Source organism: Ostrea edulis, chromosome 4 (genome assembly GCF_947568905.1).
Source record: "Ostrea edulis chromosome 4, xbOstEdul1.1, whole genome shotgun sequence".
In the NCBI taxonomy this organism is placed as follows: Eukaryota; Metazoa; Mollusca; class Bivalvia; order Ostreida; family Ostreidae; genus Ostrea; species Ostrea edulis.
The window spans coordinates 79,534,889-79,547,430 of NC_079167.1; the positions used below are offsets into that span (position 1 = coordinate 79,534,889).

A 12,542-nucleotide genomic window follows, 5' to 3' on the forward strand; every position below is an offset into this window, starting at 1 on the left:
TACAGTTCGTTCAAACCACGCCCTTAGAAACGTACAGACCGTGCAAGTCATTTCGGCATAGGATGTAGGACAGGTAAATATTGTTGGGAATTTGACCAATTATTTCAAAATGTCTCTAAGACGGGCTTTCAATAGTGAAATTCTGCAAATAATCAAAAGAAAACAGTTTATTATAAAACGACCAGGCAGAGCAAAATCCGATATTATTTTTTTACCTTTGGTAGTTTCTAGCAAGTGCAGAGACATGTATATCTCTGCCCTCGTTATCTTTTTTTTTTTTATTTATTATTTTCTTTTATTTGTATATAGGAATAATTTATCTGTCTTGTTACATTTGTATGATCAAGTTTCTCTTTTTAAATAAAAAAATATTTTTCATCAAAATCGTTTATCGGAACTGTCTGCATAATGCAAAGACCGACCTGTGTATAACTTGTATATTCTACGCAAATTCCAAGATCTTTTTTTTTTTACCACAATAGAGGTCAGCTAATCCGTGTATTTGAAATTAACAGTCGTACAGAATATGTGAAAATCGGCGGGGGCAGCTGAAATATGAATGCAGTTTTCTATAGGTTTAAAATTGAGGCAAATGCAACAATCTAATTAAAATTGGATATCAGATCCGCTCGCATATCTAAAGATGCATCCCCCTCCCGCCCGGGAATTTGTTCCAGTCTTACGCAATCTGATTAAAATAAGATCTTTGATCCGCTCCGTTATTGTTATGTTGCTACACAAAGATCTGAAGACATCCCGTATGGGGTCACGTCAGTGTCAACGTTGGTTTGGCCATTCAAATCGTCACTGCTTACATCTTTATATGTAAAAGTAAATAACGGTAAGCCTCGAAAAGTTCCGAAGGTTTAAACTTCTGAATGAAAAAAACAAAACATGGCAGCGCCAGTTGGAACACATGAGAGTACTCGGACTACCCCACGAAAAGTAGATCCTCTGGGGAACATTTGCCTTATCTGTGGGTTTTCATTTGTGAGCAAATCTGTTGGCACTGATGGTAACATTAAAATCAATCCCCGTGACCTTTTTCCCCAACTTCAAAATGGAAAGTCAAACTCGTTGATAGAATGCAACTCACTAGGTTCAAATACGTTTATAACTGCATATTTAATCGATTTTAAATCAATAAGTATCAAAGTATTAAATAAATGTGTGTGTTGAAGGGAGGACCACTTTCATGCGGATTTTGTTCAACATATTATTGCCATAAAGACATTTCATTTGTTTCAATATGTGTGGCTTTAGTAATAAAAAAGAAACCTTGATCTTATGATGTACCTTTAATCTCATATCAGTTTAATGTTTGTGTGCCTTTCCCCTCTAAAAGATTCATTAAAAAGAGAGAAATAAGGAGCCCATTTAAAGAAAATACTGATGTGAAGAGGGTTCGTCCAGATGATCCATTGTTAGTACCTACCAGAAGGGTAATGCCTGTGAAGCTGGTACAACTCCAGCCTGCCAGCGCTAATGTAATTGTGAACAAAGCACGGCGCTCTCTTGGTGGGGACTTTTTGAAACAGGTAACGTCTGGATATTGCACTCATTTCTATGCAAAGGCAGTGTGCCGGTGTATCTTGCAAAGGATTAATACAATTTGACATGCCAATCAGATTGGTATTAAGTCCATTGGTCGTCTCCAATTTAATGCTGATTACACTTAGTGAGTGTAAGATAAAGGATATATCAACAATCATGATAACAATCATATGTACATGAAACACTTGTATGCTATATTAATGATACTTCTGTTGTCGCCTGCTGCCTTCATTCCTACTACTGCTGAAAAGATTATGAATTACCCCTGCTAGTTGATAAAAGTTTTCAAGAACTTTGAACACACATAACTTCATAAATTGCAGACCACAAGTAGCTGTATATCTTTGAATACATTTTAGGAGAAAATAACTGATAAACATGAATTTGTTTTATAAAAATGGAGAAGTTGAGGTACAGTGTATTGAAAAGGTTGAGCTTGACCATAATGTTACAAAATAAGGCTAAGAATAATAATTGTTGTGTTTCTGCTAACATCTAAGACAAAATAAGGGTAGGTAGTTAGGTGATTGGGACTTAAGAATCAGTGAATATCTTTTTGAAAACAAAAATTGCTTTTGCGCACTCAAAGAAACAATGTGATCACAATCTCCTTGCAGGTTAGCATTATGAACACAAGGGACTTAATTTTCACTATTGTTGCAACTTGGTAAGCTGTAATATATATTAATTACATGATTATCTGTAATAAATATTACCTCCAAAACAATGTACATTGTATATTCAATAATCTCTTAAACAATTTATTAACTGTACCAGGTAGGAAGTATCATTCATTATGTCCATCAGGTTAGCGGAAACACTTCTGTTTTTATTTTAAGCCTAAGCTGGTCAGATATTTGTTTTGCATCACTGATCTAGCTATTTATGATAATCATGATAATGTTAAAGAATCAGTGATTTGATTAAACTGACCAGTTGAACTGTTGATTGTTATTTCTAATACATTATGTTTTTCATGTTTCATTGGCACAGGTATGCCATATTTATTAATTGAATTTATCTTTAGTAAAGATCAATGTTTATCTTCAAGTCAGACTTAAAATCTGAAATGAGATGATTCAGAAATAGTTATAAGACTCAAAAGAATTGATGTTCGGATGACCTGGGGTCTGTATAGTATGTATTTGGTCTAGTGATCTGTCACAAGCATGTACCCTTGGCGCTTGTTAATTTGAATACTTGTCAGAATTCCTCAATAATTAGGCTAGTAAATCAGATGTCCAAGTGACTTAGGTGGACTATTGTCGTTGTCCGTTAAACATTTTACATGATAAAATTTTTCCTTGAAAACCACTAGGCAAATTGATTTGTTGCCATTTTTGGTATGAAGCTTCTTTAGGATAGAGGGAATGTAAACTGATAAATTTATTATCTTAGGCTTCCCCAAGGCATCATGGGCTGTGCCAAAACTTACTTGCTCCCACACAGAAAAACCAAATGCATAGGTAATATGTCCTTGAAGCCATTTACCAAAAATGTGGAATCCATGGCCCTTTGGTATTAAAGGGGCTCAGTCTCTTGGATGGGGTCAATATGGCCATATAGTACTGTAAAGGTATATTAAATCTTAGAAAATCGTTTTCTCTAGTCAGAAGTGTGAGACAAAATAAATGCATGGTTATGATGTCCATGAAGATCTCTACCCATATTGTGAAAATCACAAAATTACGAGTTTAAGCCCTTGGGTGGAGAAATATAGCTCTAAGCCTCTCTAGCGTAAATGTATAAAATCTTTTTCTGTGTATGGGCGTTAGTACTCAGGTGACCGTTAAAGCCTGTGGGTCGCTTGCTTAAATGTTTGTTTTATTTTGCATTACTTTATAGTTTGTTCTTTATTTTGTTCTTTGCTTTGTTGACAGATATCACCACCGTTGAATGAACTTTAGTATGTATTCAGCATTTATCTAAACTTGATTATTGTTCATATTAAACTGATAGAAGACGTAAATATTGATCATGTTGATAGATTTTATATATAAGCAAATTATAACATTTTTCTTGTAAATATTAAGTTCTCAGCTGTTAATATGGTTAATTTCCTGCTACATTTTTTACTATTAAAGTTAATTTCTGTTATATATTTATATTAAAGGTATATGTGCATTATCCAAGTGGGGAAAAGACAGCCTTCATAACTTCTGAACTTCACAAAAAGTATTTGCAAAACAATAGTCGGCAGGAGCAATGTTGAACAGACCATTGTAAATCACCTCTGTTCATCTAACCCAGAAGTTGTTACAAATGGTGTGTCAAGAGTAGCTATGCAATAAGCACAGACTCTTTGTAAGAGGGGGTAAGGATTCATTCTTCAGAGTAAAGACTTTAAAGACTTCTTCCAATTTCCAAGTGGGAGCAAATGAAAGAGGAACTGTAAAGGAGGTGCCCTACAATTCTTATATTACTATCAGCAGTAGTTAGTGATAAGGAGCTGTCCAGTGAATTCAAGGGATTTATCCACATTATGGTATCTGCCGCTTTCATTGCAGCCCTACACGCTGACCGAAAGTAAAAACACTGCATTTCCTCATATAAAAACATTCTAATGTAGCATAGATATTGTTCATTGTACAGTTCAATGGGAACCTTGTCAGCACTTTGTCAAAGCCAGATACATATGAATGCACATGGTTAAGCTCCACTGACACGGTCTTGCAATCACTGTTTAAATCCTTGTATTTCAGTGGGTCAGGTAGCTGCATGTTGTACTCTGGAAAATCATCGCTACAGGCACCAAAGTTTTTATTGCGGTCATAAGCTACTAATATGGAAGAAAAAATATAAATTTAGTAGACAATTGAAAGTAACTATTCTGTATCAGAATGTGACTAATATCTGCCTCCTTAATTTTTTAAAAATAATTAAATGTTTTATAGGTAGCTTGACTGTAAACATGTGAGCTGCGGCATGAGAGTCAATCATACTGTGTTTGTATAATTTTGTTTTGTTATACCACAAAACTGAATTCTCTAAAATACAGTCAAATGCACATGTGTACGAATATAATTATACATTGTACTACATGTAGCTCTTTATCTATTTTACAATAGTGCATGTGGATTCGTGTGCATCTAGAACAAGACTAATTGGCTATTAAAAAAATTAAATTTCACTGACTGTTTATTAGCTGGTATGTTGCAGTTTGACCCAAAAAAAATGATTTGGATGTGCCAAAAGAAAAAGCATTCAGACCCCACTCACATCAGCACAACACTGATTCATAATACATGTAATAATATCTAGGGTAGACTGCAATTTTGACCAATTATGGATGCACAAGGGAGAAATATACAAAGAACAGTTATGATTTAAGACATATACAAGATACAGACATGCATAGCATACATGTATTTAACAAAGTTTTGATTATAATACAATTTAGATTGATTGGAGTTATTGGTAACAATGATTGGGGACTGAAAAATATGACTAGATGTTGTGCATTTACATCACATGTACCATTGTTATATGTACATGTATAACAATATGATTATATTTAAAAAGTTGATCATCAAAGTGCAAGGGACACTAGGGTATGGTGTTTGAGAATCTCTTAACCCAAGTTGTATTAAATAGGCTTCTTATTGTTTCCAAAGCACGATTGTAATTTACAATAAAATTTATTATGTCAGTTGTGAGATACTAATATATGTAAAGGTGTGCAACAAATCATGTAAACAAACAGGGGGCTACCTGCTTCGAGACCGATTCACGGGGTAAAAACCAACTTCATCGAAGGAATTTCTGCAAATATCTCATCAGGCTAATGTAGTTCTACTTGTGTCTTTCGTCTAAATCCCATGCCATCCGTTTTATTTGTCTTATTCTGCCATTTATCTCATCGAAACCGAGCTTTTCGGTGGGGAAATATTAGTATCTCACATGTGGTCATCTCAAAAGCTTACAGAAGGTAGAAGCATAATATTCTGAACAACTTATACCTTTTTGGTTTTGTATAAAATATTTTCATTCTAGAAGGGTGGGGTTATGTACATAAGATCTATACAAGCTATCCATATTTCAGGTGCCTATGGTGGGTAGGGACTCACTGAGCGAGGCCCTTACATTTCACTACCCATTTTTTTTTTACTCAGAAATAAGTTAAACATTTTGTGACCATGCATTTAATGGCTGTTTCACATTTTATCAAAAATCAACCTCTGGTTGGTCAATTTTAGGGGACGTGCATACATCCCTTAAAGACCACCCAAAATACCATATGGTTTCTACATGGATCACTGGAGTGGATATGGGTGGAGTTCATCTATGGCTTGGTCATTGTTATTTAACTGAAATTTACATGACCAAGACAGCAGGGTATTGTATATAGTTTTAATACACACAGGACATGTCTCAGGGCCGTCTGCAGAGTTTCTGTGGTCAGAGTGATTGTATAATGGTTGTATTCCTAATGGTAGCTGGCACACAGTCTACACCCACCCCCCTCTCTCTTCTAAATTATTGACATGTATATCGGATATTTTTGGCAAATAAATGTATTTTGGAATTAATATACATCATATATGCATGTATACATGTTTTTACCATTTACATATATTGTTATGTTTACACATGTGCGCCTACAACACACGTCAAGTGAAACACTGTACCGCTTCTTGACGACACACATTTTGTGTGTGTGTGTGTACGTACGCCTATTTGTTTACTTCACTTGCACTGTTTACCTGACTCATAAGCCACCAAAATGTAGTTCTTTATTTGTATTTACCTTTCTATAAGTTCATTCTTGCGTCAAGACAACTTAGCGTCTCTATTTCTTAACTCTCTACGCAATTCAGGAAATTTCATTTCGCCGTGCATCTTTCTGCTCGCCATGACGTAGCAAAAGTGAAGGACCGATGCGGTGATAGCGCCGTCTAGAGGAAAAGAGCCGATACCTCCACGACGGTAAACCATTGGATTCACTCAAAAATTGTTTCATAATGTTTATTCGTCTACAAGTAGGTGAACGTAGGATATCTTCCATGGATTTCTCAAGTCTACGCAGATGATAGGCGTTAAACAAAATAAGAGCAATTGATGATTTCTCATCTCTTCCAATGCGCCCTATTTCTTGCACCAAGTCTACACTATTTTCGGTTATTCCGAACAGAATTACACTGTTGCAATGGGACACATCAATACCCATCCCTAATGCAGTAGTACAAATCACTAATCTGATTTTTGAAGTGTTATTCTGGTCACTTAAGCAATTGACAATTTCAGCTTTTTTGCCAATGGGTGTTTCTGATTGAAACATTTCAATACGAGGACTTGTGCCATCCAACTCCTTAATGAGATAAGTGTAAAGCTTAGAAACATTAATGCTAGAACAGTACAATAATGTTTTGGGAGAGTCACTCTGCAAATGTTGAATTCCATCCACAAGCCAGGACATTGCCATTTCAAGATCACTGGATACTTTAAATATTGAATATTTTATGTTAGCTTTATTTGGAGACATGGCAATTTCTACTGTGTTTGGTCCAAACGACAACTGTTTTGAAACTCTTTTCTGAATTTTTACTGTACATGTTGCATTTAGTTCTATAACACTGGCTTTTGGAAATAAAGATCTCAATTCTCCCACTTGCGAAAACCACTTCCTAAATGCTTGTTTCTTTGAACCCCTACATAAAAAATATAAATAATAACCTGGTCAGTGGTTGTTATCAAAACATGAGGAATAGTTTGTTGGATTAATGATATATGTACAGTACACTTACTTACAATAAGTAAATGAAAATTTACCATGTTGCAATCGTATGAAATTCATCATTGACTATGTTTTGTACATTCAATTTCTTCATATCATCTCTCCAAACTGCATTACTTATCAAAGATTCTGGAGATGCATAGATGACATCTATTTCTCCACTTAATATATGCCGGTCTTCACTTAAACCTCTAAAAATATTTTTTAAAGAATACCCTATAAATGGCTGGTACTAAAAGATGGTACTCCATTTTTTAAAATTATTTATTTTAGTAATCAATAAGCATCTAACGCGTTTTTATTGTATTATTTTCAACCTTCTAGCCACAGGGTTTTGACACAATCCGAGGAAACTTGTGTATCCTATTATTAAAATACTATATACGAAAGTTTCCTCAGATTGTGTCGAATATTTGTCGATCCGACACTAAACATCAGTGAACAAAACCGGTATCATGGATTACATAAAGCCCTCTACCTTTGTACGCTGCCGATATACCCGGCACAGCTGATATTTTCTTCACCTGGTTCTGCATTAGTGCAGCTAAAGGACAGCAGACTAATATCACAGCACTAAATCCGGGGTTCATCTCGAGCATAAGTGGAATGAAGACTTGAAAAAAGCAGCGATTTGCCAAAACCAGTTGGCAAAATGGCCATACAGTCTTTGCCTTCAATCATGGCATTCAATATGCCATAATCAACTGTTCTTATATAATGTTCTTTCTTCAAAGCACTAACACCGAAACGTGGTAACGTTTTCCCTAAAGCTGCATCGATTACTTTAATGTCGGCCATTTTTATTTTCATACTGAATGCATTTTGTAAGAATAGCCCGCGATTGGTTGAAACAGAAGCATTTCATTGGTCTACCGCAGGTTACCAAAGTTGACACTGGCGTGACCACGTCTTCATATCTTTGTGTAGCGACATAACAATAACGGAACGGATCAAATATCTTATTTTAATCAGATTGAGTCTTACGAGAATTTTGAAAATCATTTTATCTGTTGTCATACACGTATGTAAAAATGTTTAGGTTTATTCAAGATCTGTCTTTGAAAAGACGCCTGGAAATACAAGTTGCACACGTGTTTTAACGGCACTCAGATTGAATGCACAAAAATAGCGATGCAGACGCGAATTTTTCAATGAATTTAATAGAGCAATGAATAAATAAAGTTGAATAATAAATATTCTATGACGATACAATCTATTCATCTTTTTCCTTTATTTCCGAAGTTAAAAAAATATTCATTTCCTTTTATTCCAACGTGTTCGTAAATCATTAAACTATTCCTTGTTTAAACTAACTCCAGGATGAAACAAATTATGCCTAGCGTTTCGTGCATATCGTTCACAACTCTCTCCCCGCCCAAAAATATTTCAATCTTTGCTGACAAGAAATTTCTTTAAATCATTTTATCTGTTTTCATTCACGTACACATGTATATAAAATGTATAAGTTTATTCAACATCTGTCTTTGGGAAGAGGCATGGAATACAAATTGCAAATGTATTTTGAAGACACTCAGAATGAATGTACAAAAATAGCGGAACAGACGCGACTATTTTATATTCAGTTTCAATGAATTTAATAGAGCAATGAATCAATAAAATTTGATCAATCAATATTCCATGACAATGTAGTTTTTGAATATTTTTCTTTTATTTCCGAAATTAAAAAAAGAATTTATTTTGTTTCCATTCCAACGTGTTCATAATTTATTGATCAGGGCCCGGTTTTTCGAAAGCTGGTTAACTTTAACACAGTGTTAACTCGGTGTTAACTTCTGTGTTAAAGTTAACCATGTGATTAACTGTTTTTCAAAATGTGAGTTTGTGTTAAAACTGTGTTAACGTTGTGTTAACTTTAATCCACCTCCAGTACCTGTGTTAAGTCTTAACACAGTGGTTAAAAATGGCCGCCGACTTCATTTTCTGTCCGCCTCAGACCAAAAATCATGAAAATTTCAACGGCTCAGACATTCTGAAGTGTGTATTGATGCTGAACTATGACGGTGTGTTGTTTATGTTGTCATAAATAGATATATTCGTCAAATCTCATGAAATGTACCTAAAGGGAACAGCTAATGGAAAAACTAGTACAGTTGGATGATGGTGTTACACTTTTCTGTCAGTGGCAATATCTTGCACGCATCTATAGATACTTTCGACATAAACTTTCAATAAGGAGGGGGGGTGTCAATAAAACTCCTATTATATTCACTTATATGAAATCCTGTAACAGGATCCGTGCTAAAGATGTAATTTTACCTATTTTTTGGCTTCCAAATGTCAAAGTGCATGCAGGTCCTTAGGGCATGATGTTAATCTCCATTGAAACAACTTTAAAAACACTATCGTCTGCACTGGCCTTGACCTTTTGAAATCCCTTGTATCATTTAAAACTGATTCAGATAAATATTTGCATGCATGAAACGTACATACATGTATTTCTTTTTTGAAGGTTATCTAATATGAACAGTAGTCAATTCAGGCTAATACAGAATAGTTGTTAACACAAACTTAGGAAGAAGAGTTTTTCGTTGTTGATATTCCAGATTAATCTCCCTTAGTAGAAATGGAGTGGTGGATCAAATGCTATGTTTAAAATGAAAAGAATATTAAAATAAATAAATGCATAAAATGAACATAGATATAAAATGCTATAGATATGTATTTGAACAGACTATCATTAGGTAAATTAATTTATCATTTTCTTCGTGAATATTTTTAACTGTTTTGGGGAAAATAAGACTAAGAGTAGAGACCTATAATAAAAAAAAAAAGAAGAAAGTTAGATATTCTTAGAAATTTAGACTTTTTTATAGGCTAGCATTTAAACCCCTCCCATCAATTTTGTTAAATTATGAATCAAACAATATAGAAAACCATATGTTTTATTTCCTAGTTCAAAACATGTAGCACTCCACCCCCTTATTCTGACAACATACGTTTACTGTTATTTTTACATACAAAGCCTGACACCCCCCTTCTCAGCTTTTTCATATCATAGCACCAGTGATTGGTAGTTGATATGTAAGCTTGAACTGAACCCGTATATGTTACTGATACAGGATGAAACCGATCCCCCCTCCCCCATCACGCAACTTAGGGTTTTAGTAGGTTCGGCCCGTACAGAACAACTCATTTTTGGGGTTTGTATAAATTATTTTGTTTTGGCTTGTCAAGTATTTTCAGACAATTGTGAAGTCAACTTGCTCTACTCCCTATAAACCCCCACTTTGATAAACTATGCAATGAGCCTGCTTTCTACAACATAAGCACCGTTTTTCTCAACTAGGCTTCTAAAGGCCTAGTATATATCATTATATAATGCACTAATACCTCTATGATTATTCAAACTGAATAGACTAATGAATGCATTTATACAAGTATAAGTGCATGGCTCACAGTCACTGTCATGTATTTCGAAACTAACCAATACATGAACATTTCATCAGCTATCTCCCACAAACAATACTTTTATTTACTCCTGCATTCTTATTGTTTACATAGGAAGTACATGTGCATTATGGGTAATCAAATAATTAGCAAGTGGTTAACTCGTTTAACACAGTGTTAACTAACCAATGTGTTAAATTGCTTTCGAAAAACAGAATTTAACTATTGTGTTAGCTAATCACTTGGATAGGAGTTAACACTGCGTTAAACTTAACCACTCTGTTAAAGTTAAATAGCTTTCGAAAAACCGGGCCCTGATAAGCAAAAATGAAATGTACATGAGAACTCATTTTAAAATGAATCATTATCATTTCTTTCGCAACCTTTTTTTATCATCTAGAACACTGCAATTATATTGAAACTATTTGAACCAAATAATATCGAAAAAATCAAAACGTGCAGGCCACGCCAACCGTTTCGTGCAAACCATTCACAAAGCGTGCAAACCACGTCTACAAAGTGGTCAGCGTTTCGTGCAAACCGTTCAGCGTTTCGTGTAAACCGTTCACCGTTCCATGCAAGAATCGTTTCGTACCGTTCCGTGCAAGTGGTGTAGCAGTGCGCTTCGAGGTCTCTAAGTTATTAAATTACTGATAAAGGTAAGTTAAAAACGATTCAATCACCAATTAAGCTTAATAAGCAATCAATATATCAATGTGAATATATACATATCATCATTTCATTGATTGATTGTATCTTGTTTAACGTCTCGAGAAATTTTCATTCAAATGGAGACGTCACCAAGATCGGTAAAGGGCTTCAAATTTACGTCTATGCTCGGAGCTTACGGCCATTGAGCAGTGGAGGTTCTTTAGGGTGCCACACCTACTGTGACACGGGACATCTGTTTTAAGGTAATCTCCGAGGACTCGTGACACTCATTCCTGATGTCAAGCGTTTGGCGATGGAACTGTCACTACCTGTTTTAACGACTTAGGTCTGTCGCGGCCTGGATTCGAACCCCGGCCTAACACATGCGGGGCGAACGCTCTAACCTCTCGTATTGGTTTACCATCATTTGTCAGTGAAGAATATTAATTTTCATATGACTGATAACGGATGCACTCATTCATTAGAATTGGAGTGCGACGAACACACCACTTACATGACTCATGAACACTTGAGGAACCGCCAAGTAACCAAGATCCCGGGGATTCATGCAACTAAACCGCCACTAAGGGAGTGCCAAGTACCTATACCGTGGTCAAGCCAGCAGTGCCCCAACTCAAACGATCGCTGCTTAATGGGTGTGACCGGTCTACAAAGGATGTGTACTCCTCCTAGACACTTTTCACACTTATGTTCAGGGTCAATGGCTGCCCAACTCTTAATTTTGTATTGCTTATAGGAGTTATGAGATTGATAGATTGATGGAAATAAACTAAAACTCAGGAACTACCTGTAGCGTAATCATTCCAAGTACCAAGCAAAAATTCGCTTTATCATAAACATTCAACGCGGCGGATTTTTAAATCTATTGTAAATCTCATATTTTGTCATAATGCATTTGTATACATGTCTTTTTCCATGTACAATTCAGAATTTGAATGGTACTACTCTTACACCCGACTGAAATCCAGAACTCATTAATCTATCAGGTATCACATATTCTTGTATAATAACAAATAAATGTATGTTTCAAATTTTCACAATATATTATAAATATTGTGTCATTTACAAAATAAAATTATTATTTTTATATTGTCTGTTGCAATTTAATAAAATTTTACATTGTATGTACATGTATATATCGCTGTTTCTTGGGAATTCTTACAGCTGCAATTTA

General features: G+C 35.0%; 1 protein-coding gene and 1 pseudogene across 1 annotated transcript in view; one reads left to right on the forward strand and one right to left on the reverse strand.

Annotated features, from left to right (window-relative positions):
- Window positions 1-12,542, forward strand: part of LOC125669341 (uncharacterized) — a 170,315-nt gene that overhangs the window by 107,737 nt on the left and 50,036 nt on the right. The window lies entirely within an intron of this gene.
- On the reverse strand, window positions 6,368-8,086 carry LOC130053862 (ATP-dependent DNA helicase RecQ-like; annotated as a pseudogene).